We start from the raw sequence: 13,854 nt of genomic DNA on the forward strand, positions 1-13,854 counted from the left end.
TAGCAGAGGCCAGAAGTTGGAGCATTTGGTCTTCCTGTTAAAGCTTACGTGGGGCGAGTCGTAGAATCTCTAAAAAGAGACACCTCTGGCAACACTAGTTCAAAGTGGCCTTCAAACTAGCCGTCAGAACTGCCGTAGCCGAGACGCCCCCTGGGTAAACGCTACGGACTTCTGCAGTCGCGCCTCGCGATCTGTCACGAATTATGGAATGTATTCGCAGATACCAATTGTAATACGACAACGGCTATACAGTTTGCTGGAAACGTACAGGATGTTCTGAAATTCCCATCACTACCTGCTACAACTTGTAGAGGGGACTGAATACATAATACTCATATTTTAAATTGTAACCTGTCTCCCGAGACGTACCGTATACTAGAACCACTTGAAAACATGTTGGTAACGCTATCACTTTGACAAGTAATTTGTTACATTGAGGAGCCAAAGAAATATCGTTTATGGTCCCCGCGAGCACGCAGAAGTGCCTCAACACGCCGTGGCATGGACTCTACTGATGGCTGAAGTCGCGCTGCAGGGAACTGACACCATGAAACCTGCAGAGCTGCCCATAAATCCGTAATGGTAAGAGGGAGCAGAGATCTCTTCTGATCAACACGTTGCAAGGCATTCCAGATATGCTAGTTAATGCTATAAAATTTACTAGAAACGTACAGTATGTTTGGGGAGTTTTGGTGGCCAGCGAAAGTGTTTAGGCTCGGAAGAGTGTTCCTGCAGCCACTCTGTAGCAACTGTGGTTGTGTGGGCCTCTCCATTGTCCTGCTGGAATTACCCACTTCCGTCGGAATCCACAATGGACACGAATGGATGCAGGTGATCAGACAGGATGTATCTAGACGTATCAGGGATCCCACATCACTCCGAATGCGCACGCTCTACAACGTCACAGAGCCTCCACCAGATTGAACAGTCCGCAGTTGACATGCGGGGTCCATGGAGTCATGATGTTGTCTTCATACCCATACACGTCCATACTGTATATACATTTTGAAATGAGACACGTCCAACCAGGGATTATGTTTCGAGTCATCAACAGTCCAATGTTCGTACCGATGGGCCCAAATGAGGCGTAAAGCTTTGTGCAAGGGTACACGAGTGGGCCTTCGGCTCTGAAAGCCCATGTAGACGATGTTTCCATGAATGGTTCGCATGCTGATACTTGTTGATGGTCAAGCATTGAAATTTTCAGTTATTTTCGGAAGGGTTGCACTATCGCCACTCTGAACGATTCTCTTCAGATTTTTTTCTGGCCACAGAGATGTTGGAGATTTATTGTTTTACTGGATTGCTGATATTCAGGGTGCCCTCGTGAAATGGTCGTACAGGAAAATCCCCACTTCATCGCTACCTCGTAGATGCTGTGTCCCATCGGTCTTGCGCCAAGTATAAAACCACGTTCAAAGTCATTTAAATCTTGATAACCTGCCATTGTAGCAGCAGTAACCGATCTAACAACTACGGTAGACACATGTCTTACATAGGCGTTGCCGGCGGCAGCACCATATTAAGCCTGTTTACATATCTCTGTATTTGAATACGCATTATTATAATAGTTTCTTTGGCATTTCAGTGTAGATGTGGCCGAGTACATCTATTGTTCTACAGTTTCACTCTTTAATAACCAAAGAATCAAAAAAATCGGTCTTCAGAGACACTGGTTTTACAGGAGGGCGTTTTCCAATTTGAAATTAGAATGATATTATTTCCTTCAGCTGCTGATGGGCGTTGATAGATATCAACGAAGACAGGTGAAAATGTGTGCCCCGACCGGAACTTGAACCAGGTATCTCCTGCTTACATGGCATTCGCTCTATCCATCTGAGCCACCGACGGCACAGAGGATAGTGAGACTACAGGGACTGTCTCGCGCACGCCTCCCGCGAGACCCACATTCTCACCTTTGTATGTCCACACACTACATTCGTAGCGTCCTTTCGCACATGTCCGGAAGAACAGACACAATATCCATATAAATATATTTTCCAATTCGCGTGCGCTGCGTCTCCACGGGGCACCACAGACGCACCTGCTGACGGTGAAGGCACCCTTACTCGAAGACGTTGCGCAATGCTAACGAAAAGCGTGTGGGGAGGAGTCAGACGTTGTGGACAACGATCTTGATAAAGGCGACCCAGCAGCTCTTCCAGTACTGTGCGCTTTGGCCACACAGAATACTCGTGTCGGTGTATTCGGCAAAAGTGTGCTCAGAAATGTTGCTCTAACACTCACAGACACATGAACGAGACTCGATCCAGGTCAGAGAGGAGACAGCCGTCAAATGACAGCATAGGATCAGACGTAAGTAACCCCCCCCCCCCCTCCAGTGATTATAACCCTGTTGCATACCACATTAGCGAAGGTGTATTTATACGGCTGTAGCACGGATATACCTTTCCATACATGGGCTCCTCTTCAAAATATCGTCACTCAGTTCCCTAGAAGTTTTTAACGGGAATTTTGCAACATCCTGTATCTCTCCACTAACTATACAGTTCTTTCCAGAATTAGATCCCTCTGCAGTGGAGTGTGCGCCGATATGAAACTTCCCGGCAGATTAAAACTGTGTGCGGGACCGAGACTCGAATTCGGGACCTTTGCCTTTCGTGGGCGAGTGCTCTACCATCTGAGCTACCCAAACACGACTCACGCCCCGTCTAAACAGCTTTACTTCTGCAGTACCCCGTTCCTACCTACAGCTGTTGTACGACATTCGAAATATACGGATGTATTTCAGAATTTCGGCGTAATGCAACTTCGCAGAAACATGGCTGAATTTTCCTGTATATTGTTATCATTAAAACCAAGCACCGTCTCAGTACCTAATACTTTTTGATATGGAGACAATTTTCATCATTTCAAGCACTATTAAAGTTGGTAGGTGTAGGGAAAAAAATACCAGTACCATACTGAAAATATCGGTGAGAAGCGATAGAATTCCTACAAACAACTTGGAGAAAATCATTTTGGGTTCTAGGCCATGTCATTATAAAACAGTGAAACAACTAAAATAACTACATTCCGACCATCGTTTAAACGATCCTCTTCAGAGCGAATAAATGCCACGAAATTTCAAATCAGCAGCAGCGAAATGAAAGGTCGATTTGGAAACAATTTCTATTTCTTCTTTCTTATCTTCGATTAATTTCCCAAATATCTCGTTGGTTTCGTATGTTGCTTTCTTTATACAAGGTGTTTCACATTTCTAGAGCTTGCAATTTTACCTAGTAACTCATGCATGCAAACGTCATCTAACGAGGCTACAGAGCATCAAAATACAGGCGCCAGCTCCGGCAAATGTATGTAAGTAGAGTGTGATGCCGTGATCATGTATCAATTTGATCATGTATCATGATCCGGAAACGAATGAGTCGAAAGTTACATACCTCTGACGGCGGAATACAAGTACTGGTACTGTTGTTGCTAACTTTCAAAGGTGGTAGTATGGATCAAAGTAAGAAAAAATGTCCGGTAAACATGGGCTACAAAATGCATACCTTAGGAGCTATGAGCACTTGTTCAGCAGTGGAGATATGTTTTATGCTAGTGAACAAGTCCTCACAGCTCTTAAGGTATGCATTTTACAGCCCATGTGTACTGGACATTCGGTCCATACTACCACCTCTGAAAGTTTCCTGCCCTACATCTTAGCTACAACACTACCGGTAGATCCTGTCACACGTAACAGGAATGTCTTCTCTTCCAATTTTCCGTTATAGGGACATAACCTCAAATTTATAGATTTATCCATCTCCATCATCATAGAAAATTGGTAACATCTTCATTGAATCTTTCTGTGTACACATATTTTACAGACTCCAGCGCCTGTAACTTCGATACCCTGTAGCGTCGCTGGATGACGTTTCCAGACATCGATTCCTATGTAAAACTTCATCTGGTAGGTCCCCTCTACAGACGCGATAAGTGTGTAGTACGACGTGTGAAACATTCTGTATGCAAAGTGAATAACATGGGTGAATGGGCTAGAACCGAAGCCCCCACCCCCCCTCCCATTATATATATATATATCTCTCTCTCTCTCTCTCTCTCTCTCTCTCTCTCTCTCTCTCTCATTCTCTCACTTTCATTCTCTCACTCTCTCTTCTCAACTATCAACTGCCAGCTTTCCTTTAGGTCTTTTAAGTCTTAAAACTGCTGTCTGATTTCTGGCAGAGCTCTAGATAACATGCCGCTCACTGTATTTTATCGCTGGTTGCATCATCTTAAATTCAAACTGTATATTTTGCTCAAAATTGTCAGAAGTTATTTTGTAACATCTATAGATGTTATAAATATGGGTTGAATTTCCTCAACCGATCTCTAGCGGCTAGTGTGTTCTCTCAAAATCGATTTTCCTCTAGCTCGTCTCCTCTAATTCCTGTGTAAATATTTTGGATCAGTATTTTCAGCCAGGACGTATGAAAGTGATGGTTCGATAGTATCCGCAATTATCACTATTTGCCTTATTTGGTGTTGGTGTTATTTTTTTCGTTTAGTCTGAAAATTTAGCAGTCACGTCAGTTAGCATAGATGTTGAGGAGTGAAGCAGCAAACGTCGATAGAATGAGTCCTCGCCGGTGCTGATAGAGCCTTCTGGTGGCGAAGCCCTGCACTACAGACAACTGAGTGTGTGAGGAACTAGTAGCGACATCTAGCAGCGAAGTGATGAACAGCAAAATGGCCGCGAAAATTGAGTGACTTAAATGTCTAGTTGCTGTTTATTTCTTCCTTTACACTATTATTACAAAACAGATTACGGCATCACTGCTCGGTTAGTCTGTTACCGTATTTTTGTGTATTTCACACATTACAAAATAATTCTGTTCTGGTAACATATAATGCAAACTACATCTCGAGCGACATTAACGTACGCAGCATGTTACATTCATCATTCCCTCTTCGTAATTTAGTATTACTAATAGTTTTGTCCACACTTTTAAGCATTAAAAATGGATATGTTGCTCGAAACAGGACTACTGTTACATTAAATGTTAACAACATAGTCGCACGGTATAGTGAGTTAAAGAATATTGAACAGCAACGAGAACTGTAAGTAAGTTTATGCAATGCAACGTTAGTGATATAATAGTACAACAGTAATAGGCGTTTGTCAGCCCTTTTTTCTATTTTACAGTTTCACTCATTACTGATGGCAAATGCCTTGCAGAGAACGTAATATTCTGCATCTTCGGTACGGCCTTCAAAAACTCTTTCATTGAACTGCACTTAACCTGGAGAGGTAGTAATACAATTTTTTCTCTGATCTACAAGATACTTTTACAAAAAGTAGAGGCAGAGAGGTAGTCATGTAACTATTAATCGAAATATTATATGAACTATATGGGCGTGTTAGTAAAATCACCAAGAAATTCCTCTTATTAATTTTAAGTGTTATCTGTTTGATTCAGCACTCAGCTCACAAAAACCACGAGAAATATCGTTTTTATAAAAAAAAAACAGTTTGTCATTAGTGACCTGTGTAATATCAAACATCTCATTTTGACACTAGAATAATTTGAGAAAAAAGGCCTGTTTTAGTTTTTGAAAATGCAATAAGTGAAAACAATGTATTTTTAAAAGGTATTGTCAATTGTTACGAAACGATTTATTATACAGAATTTATTAATCGCATAGTAAATCATGATACTAAAAAGAACACCTTGTTGGCTTGTGATACAATATTTTGCATTTTTTTATGACTTTGAAATAATTACTGCTTTTTCAACACTGAGAATGAGTAAAATACATTATGTAATATATGAATCAGTATGATAAACTTTTTTTCGAATATTCATTGTTAACTACAAGAAAATGGCAGATGTTTGGGTACCTCAGAAGTATTCAGCACACGAAGGATAACAAAAATCATTTTTTTGGTAAGGTTTTTGTTTCATAGTTTCCTACAAATATTACTGATACCACAGTGAGATATATTAAGTACCTTAAAACATATGTAGATGTGGTCTGGTGAAGAAAGTGTGTGAATTAAAATTTAAAATGCTTGCACCAGCATAATCAGGTTTAGTTTGTAGTGTGGGAGTGAGCTCCACGTGGGACCCGAAGCACGGACCCCACGGGGGTGCCCGGCATGCGCCACATGCCAAGGCAGAGGTGGAGGCTAGTGTTCGGAAGTCTGAAAATTCCAGCGCCGGCCGGGGATTGAACCCCGGCCCGGCTGGGGCGAAAAGCCCCAGCCAAGGCGCTGGAACGTTCCAGACCCCCTTACCACTAGACCACCGGGGACCCCGGCTGTTTCTTGCTCCATAGTCCAGCTAGTGGTCGTAGAGCACTTCCTGTTGTCCTCCGTGTTTACACCGAGGCAGCAGTGGCGTGGTGTAACAGGAAGTGTTTACTTGCGTCCGCTGGATGTCCACTTAGTGTACGACTTATTTACCCGGCTGACGTTCGTGTCGCTATAATCTCCTTAGTTGCAGGGAATGAAAATCTGCCTATGCAGTTGCACGCAGTCGCAACTCACTATTTGAACCTCTGTAATTCGATCGTGTTGTCAAGACCCATGTCAGAACTGTTTATCGAAGAAAGCTCATGTGTTCGGTACATTTCATAAACGGAAGCGACTGGGATAACAGACAGACCGTAAACATTTTGTAATGAAGCGTCAGCCGGTACGTAATACTCGATATCTGGAGTTGTTTTATCGGTTATTAAGATAAACGTTTCACCCCTACACACTTAAAAATTCCCGTGTTTTCTCAATAACGCATAAGCACAGTACATAAATCCCTCACGAAAATGACATCGGAGAAGTACAAGTGTTCGAGTTCCACAGAAAACAAGTGGGTCCATGAAGGTGTGGAACGGAGAGCAGAACTAAAATAAGATGTAACGTTTCGGGATTCCCTTATAGTCGCGTAGACACTCCAGAAGCAGGAAGATCCGTTTGATGACGTCTCTTGAGGAGCGAGGAAAAAATTCACTCTCAAATAACTACTGTACAAGATGCCTCGCCGCCTCTTGAAGGGTGTCATGGGATTCTGCAGCCGTGGACTCGGCGACCCGTGAGCCAACGCGGTGTTTCTGACCACATACATTTTAGCTGCGGGTTCTCCGACGTGCAAAGGAAGCCGCGACAATGGGGAGGCTCTGCGTGCCGTTTTGTAATTAGAACGCCTCTCCACATTTTATCGTAGGAATGATATAAATTTTAAACTTCTTAGATCCACCGAGTCATTATGTATTCTTAAAATATCTTTTAACTCTTTTTCAACACATATGTATCTTTTAGCTCTTTCACTGAAGAAGCTGACCAACAGATTTTTTTTCAATTTCAGGTATTGGTTTTATTGCATTCTCCTTTAGCGTATTGATCAGAAATTGTAGGTTAAGATACCTTTGCCTTATTGAGTATCGTTTGCTATGCCAAACTTCGACAGCATTCATTGTCCTGTGCATCGAATTGATGACGGTAGATAGCTGACCGAAATCACTTTGAAATAAATTCTCTGAACGCAGATAACTTTGATACAGTAGTGTTAGGTATCGAGGTATTATCTAACGCAACTGAAGCCAACCTAAGAGTGAATTTATTTCGAAATAATTTCGGTCGACTGTCTGTCTTCACCAATTCCACATTTCAGGTTGTGTACTAGCATTTTCCATCTATTGACTGATTAAATAGTCTACGCCACTGGGCACTTGCTACGCTGTTACTCTCCATGCTTCGTCAAGGCAGTCCGGTGGAAGATGGACTCTACAGCACACGTGCGGCAAGACAAACGAACTACTTCTTCATCCCTGTATTGCTCCACTAATCGCAGTTCTTGTATGTCTTCCACAGGCATTGCTTGAAATGAAAATTACAACTGGAAAATAAATGTCTCGGATAACACTGTTTTCATAGCTTAATTTGCAGCCATTTCGAAGTAAAGCAATGCAGTTTTAAATGACAACCAAGTTATGACATTTCTCGGTTGAGAAAAAATATTTCACAATTATTTTGACTTTCCTCTGGTAAAAAAGCTAGTCTTCCGTGCTTCAGGTATCAACAAGTTGTTTCGAACACCTCTGAAATGTCCGTCCATAAGAACAGCTTTATTTTCAAACATTTTCTCCCATTCTTCGTAACTGATCACCAGGATTCATTTGTCAGGAACAGGGTTATTATCAGTCTCCTTAAAAACTTCAGTCACTTTCAAAATATCTTCGTGCTGCCGAATCCCTGAACTACTGCCGTCTTTCTCACAATTCGTTATACTTGCGACGTAATCTAAACCTTTATCTCGCAAATCTTGAAATTGCTCTTTAAACCCTCCGAAAAAAGGCACTGTCTACTCACCGCAGACTGTTTCCCAGCAGTTATGCATTCGTTTCTTAATATCCACATCTGTTTCGTCAGGTTGGGCGAGAAACTTACTGTTGAGCCGTGATTCTACCATTTACAATTTTTAAACTGCCGCTGCTCCTATTCCGTTCGGAGTTCCTGTACAAGCAATTCGTATAATTACCACATTTCCGGTGCTCCTGGCACCGCTTACCATCCTTTCCCCTTTCTGTTTCCTTTTCCTTTCCTTTTTCTAACCACAGGCTCCAGTCACATTAACGTGATCACCGCCTGTGTCCGACGCTAATGAGCAGGGTATGCGTAACGCGGAAACTCAGCCACTTATGTGACATCCAAAAGGACGTGATCATTGCCTTTCGGGCCACAGGTGGATGCATTTTCGAAACGGCAGAGTTCGTAAAATGTTGGCGTGTTGCCATATTTAAAGCACTCCGCGCATGGCGCTGTCGAGAGCCGACGCTGAGGCCGTTGTGGTGCCCCACGGTCCACAGAGGACAGGAGTTAAAGGAGACCGCAGGTGAATAACGTGCAACTGCTGAGCAACTGACCATGCACGTGAACCGAAGAGCCTACCGACAGTGTCTCCTCTAAGACCACTCAGCGAAAAATGCTATGTGTGGGTCTCCACAGCAGACTCCTGGTCCACACACCTATGCTGACTGCTGTTCGTCCGCGACGAAGGCTGGAATTTTCACGCCAGTTCTGCGACTGGGCGTCCACTGAACGGTGACCTGCGGGCTTTCCAAGTGACAGACAGACGTTGGCGTGTAGGGCGCGATTCACCTGAAAGTGAACACCCTGCAACAGTCGGCGGCAGGGTTAGGACAGGAGGAAGGATCGTTACGATCTCACAAACGTTATCGTGACACTCCCGTCGTTCTGGAAGGCACAGTGGATGAGCAGAAATATCGGTCGGAACCGTTGCCACACCTATATCGAGTCTTTTTTCCCTCGGAATCTACCAGCAGAACAACTAAATCTGTGACACAGCTTGCAGTGTGAAAAGCACCAGGATGAGTTTGCTGTACTCCGCCGACCACCAGGCTTCCCGGGCTTAACGGAATCGAGAATATGTGGGACCACCTCGATGAAGCTCTTCGTATCCTGGGTCCTCAACCGAAAAACGTAGCGCAGCTAACTAAGGCACCGGCGTCGGCATGGCTCAGTACCTCACTGACTCCTGCGCGTTTCTCAGTTGTCCGCGCTTCCCGTTAATCGTACCCCCCTACAGTGACTCAATGACGACACTCTCCCGTACACGTCAGCATCATCAACAGCCGCAGACTGCTGTTCACTCAGCCTGTCACCTCATTTATGTCTATACAGTATAACAGCTGTCTGTTACACTTCCTGGGACACTCCTGACGATGCCCTTGTGTCTGATCAACGCTCGCTGTCGAGAACGTACTGGTATCTGTTGTAGACTTTAAGCCGCTCTCATATCTGGGAACCGACTCCGTATGCTCATACGAGGCCCTTGGTTAACAGTGTGCAGTGGAGCACCGTGCCAAAGGCTTTTCTCAAATATAGGAGAGTGCAATGTGCTTGGGACCCTTCATCCTTGGTTCGCAGTATATAATGTGCGAAAAGGGCAAGCTGCGTTTCACACGAGCTTTCTAAAACCGTGCTGATTTCTGGACGTAAGCTTTTCGGTGTCTAGGAAATTTATTATAATCATATTCAGAATACGTTCTAGGATTCTGCAGAAAATCGATGTCTGTAATTTTGCACATCCTTTCTTTTACTCTTCTTGTACACGAGTGTCACCAGCGATTTTTCAAACTGCCTTAGGTTGGACCCATTACAGGTGTAATATTCAGAAGGCAAATGTATATTGATCTCGTTATATACGGCTGCAACTTGCGCTTTTGCCAGTCCTTTGCGAAATACTGCTAGGCAAGAGAAAGGCGATAAATGTGAATGAAGTAAGTAAAACTGAAATTGTTTTAACTTCTTCGCTGTCGCCGAATCCTTTCCAAGCGATGCGTCCTTGAGCGGGTCAAACAGGTAGCAATAAATGCTCTACAAGTGAGGTTGACTTTTGAAGTTTTTCTTACCAGTCAAGTACAATGCAGACAGCTTCCATTCTGAATAATATCAGCAATATGAAAATGAAAATTCACGAAAGTCAAATCTGGACTGTAGCGATAATGACGCAGAGTCTCCCAACCCATTACTGTTTCTTTTCCCTTCCAGTGGTTTCTTGGATCAGCTGCGCTATGTTTGGGCGAGCGTTGTTGTGTAATAGTATCACGTCTTTTCATTGACATTGGCGACCCTTTCCTCTCGTTTTCGGCTTTACTTTGCTCATCAATATGTGTGAGTGGTCAGCGCTGCATCCTGTACGCTGATCTTCCAAATAATCACCAAAATACAACTACTTTGGCATCCAAATGATGGTCAGCATCACTTTCCTCGCTGATGCTCGAGTATGAATTCCTTTCGGACAGGTGAACTAGTGTGCTTCCATTTCACTCCTTGTCTTTTCGAGTCGGGTTCCCCATTTTGAACGAAAGTTTAATCACACGTTAAAATCTCGTTCGAAAAAGGTTCACCTTCACGTTCATAGCACTCTTTGTTTCCTTGTGTTGTGTGAATTCTCTCGGGACCCACGTTGGACTTGTTTCGCTGTACTTGAGCATGTCAATGACGACGTTATGGACTGTGCCACTACCTGTTGCAGCTATTTTGCTATTCAGTTCTACTGCAACACGTCGGCCATCAGGAGTAATGTCAGAGCCGGCTTTAAGCGAAGGAGGAGACAGTTCAATTGGCCGGCCACGGTGTTTTTTATTAGTCACTAAAGTTAGATTGTTTTTGAACTGTCCTACGTATTTATCAAAAATTTCCGTCGTTCGCACAGCTTCGACCATACTGAAAAAACGTTAGAGAAAATATTTCGGCCGTTTTCCGTCTTCTGAAAGGGAAAACGCATCGTTGAACGTTGTTCAGTTAATGTGGAAACTTCAACCGGACACGCCATTCTCAATTGCAACATTAAGGTTATAAATAAAACAATTATTTTTTGTCAGCCGCTCATAGCTCATCACAGTCATGCCATCCTAAAGTCATGAAACTACAAAAATTCTTCCTACGGACTATTCGACTTCATTAATTTACTTTGCAGGGGAAACTCACGAAGGAGTATGCGCTTAGTATTTAGTCGGTCATTTCTAGTTGATGAGAAAGTTAAAACAAACAAGTAGCAAACCATTGCTCATTTATTTAGGAACAACATTTATCAGATACAGCTGAGTAACGTTTAACCCAAACCTTAAATGCCATATATATGACACTGCTCGTAGCTGCATCATCTGGCAAGAGTACGCACTAACACCAATAACAAGAAAATGCACCATGACCTTCGTAAACTGTGCATTCTTCATGCCACTGTTGGGAGCAGACATCACACTCAATACAGTCTTCCGTGACAGACTCGTTTTAGCCTTCACCACACCTTGGGCAGTTCAAAACATGAAGTTGGAATAATAGACAATTGTGAAGGTGATTCGATAAACCCTATGCCTGGCACTTAGATATGATTTGCACAATATCCATGTGGGTGTAGATCCCTCCTTGGATTGTGCCCTGGTTGTTGCTGAAGATGATGGAGCAGTTTAATCCAGATTAACCACAGAGATTCTACGTTGTTCGTTACTGATATTTTGTCCCTCCTTGGTTTAGTTTGTTTTCCTAACAATGCATTTTTGTACGTAGAATCAAACAGAATTCCGGATGTTTTTGCAGCTTGCTTTAGATGTTCGAAAACCTAAAATTGTGCAGTTCACAAAACGAAAAATCATAGTATCCTATGACTACAGCATCAATAACTCTCATTTTCAATCGGTCAGCTCACACAAATACCTCGGTGTAACACATTGTAAGGATACGGAATGGAAGCAGGACTGAATAAAACTCAAGACGCGTTCATACGATTTCTACACCTGGATAAGCGTTCGACAATGTAAAATGGTGCAAGATCGAAGTTGTGAAGAAAATAGCTCTAGGCAGAGACGGGTATATATTAGTACAAGACCCAAGAGGAAATAAGAGTGGAAGACCAAGAACGAAGTGCAAGGATTAAAAAGAGAGTAAGACTTTGATATAGTTATTCGCCTATACTGTTCAATGTTTGCATCAAAGAAGCAATGAAGAAAATAAGAGAGAGGTTCAAGATTCGCACTGAAATACGGGTTGAAAGGATACCAGTGACAATGTTTGCTGATAATATTATCGTTGTCAGTGAAAGTGAATTACTACAGGATCTGATGAATGAAATATACAATATAATGAGTGTAGAAGTAGGGGTCAGAGTAAATCAAAGACAATAGTGATGAGATGAAGCATAAACGGGAAAAGCGAGAGTCTTAACATTGGTGATAACGAAGTAAGAAATGGAACCATCACATCGTGTCAGTCAAAGATAAAGGTGGTGGCGAACTGTAATTTATTGTTAGAATTAAAGAGAAATATAATCAGTGCACAAAGATGATCTTTTTTGAACTATTGGTGCGACCCATACTCTAATATTGCTCCATGGTGTGGGACCTGTCCCATATACGAGTAGCAGGGGATATTGAACTGTTCATAATAAAGTCAGCACAGGTTTGTTTGGCTCACAGGAGAATGTAACAGAGATGCTGAAGAAATTGGGAGATGCCTGAAAATACACATAAGCTATCCCGAGAAAGCTTACTTGCCAAATTTCTAGAACATACCGTAAATTTTGAATATACGAGGTGTGTTAAAAAAAAATTGGGAACGTTCGTAATTTCGCGCCAATGGCGTGTTGGGGCGAAATGCAGTTGACATCCCTGCACGCGTGTGTGCTTAATGTGTAACTGCGGGAAGTTTCACTGTTGTATGTCTGTTAGCTTATTGTTCAGTGCTGTATTGACTAGAACGTTGTGTCGCACAGTTGGCGAACTTCGAGAGTGTATAGTTAGAGGAGCAATGCGCCTGCAATAAATTTTGCGTGAAACTCAAGAAAACCGCCGCTCGGGGTAGCTGCGCAGTCTTGGGGCCTTGCCACGGTTCGTGTGGCTCCCCTCTGTCGGATGTTAGAGTCCTCCCTCGGGCATGGGTGTGTGTAAGTGGTGCAAGCCTAGGGACTGATGACATCAGCAGTTGGTCCCATACGAACATAAGAGCTAAACTCAAGAACACCTCTACAGAGACACGCCAAATGATGCAGGAAGCCTACGGTGATGAGTGCTTAAGCCGCACTCGGTGTTACGGATGGTTCACACGGTTTAAGAACGGCCGGACGGAAGCTAAAGACGACGCTCGTCCTCCGACTTCTGCCAGCAACGCTTGTGTCAGGAACGTCAACGATCCTGTGCGTGCTGAACGAAGACTGACTGTCCGAGAGATTGCAGAAGAATGTAACATTGCAGTTGGATCGTGAAATCCTAATACAGCATCTTGCAATGTATCGTGTTGCCGCCAAGTTCGTGCCACGGCTCACGAGTCAAGAGCAGAAAGACCTCCACCTCCCAATCTGAGAAGAGCCTTAGGATCACCCAAATGAGAACGAG

Source organism: Schistocerca gregaria, unplaced genomic scaffold (assembly GCF_023897955.1).
Source record: "Schistocerca gregaria isolate iqSchGreg1 unplaced genomic scaffold, iqSchGreg1.2 ptg000526l, whole genome shotgun sequence".
Classification (NCBI taxonomy): Eukaryota; Metazoa; Arthropoda; class Insecta; order Orthoptera; family Acrididae; genus Schistocerca; species Schistocerca gregaria.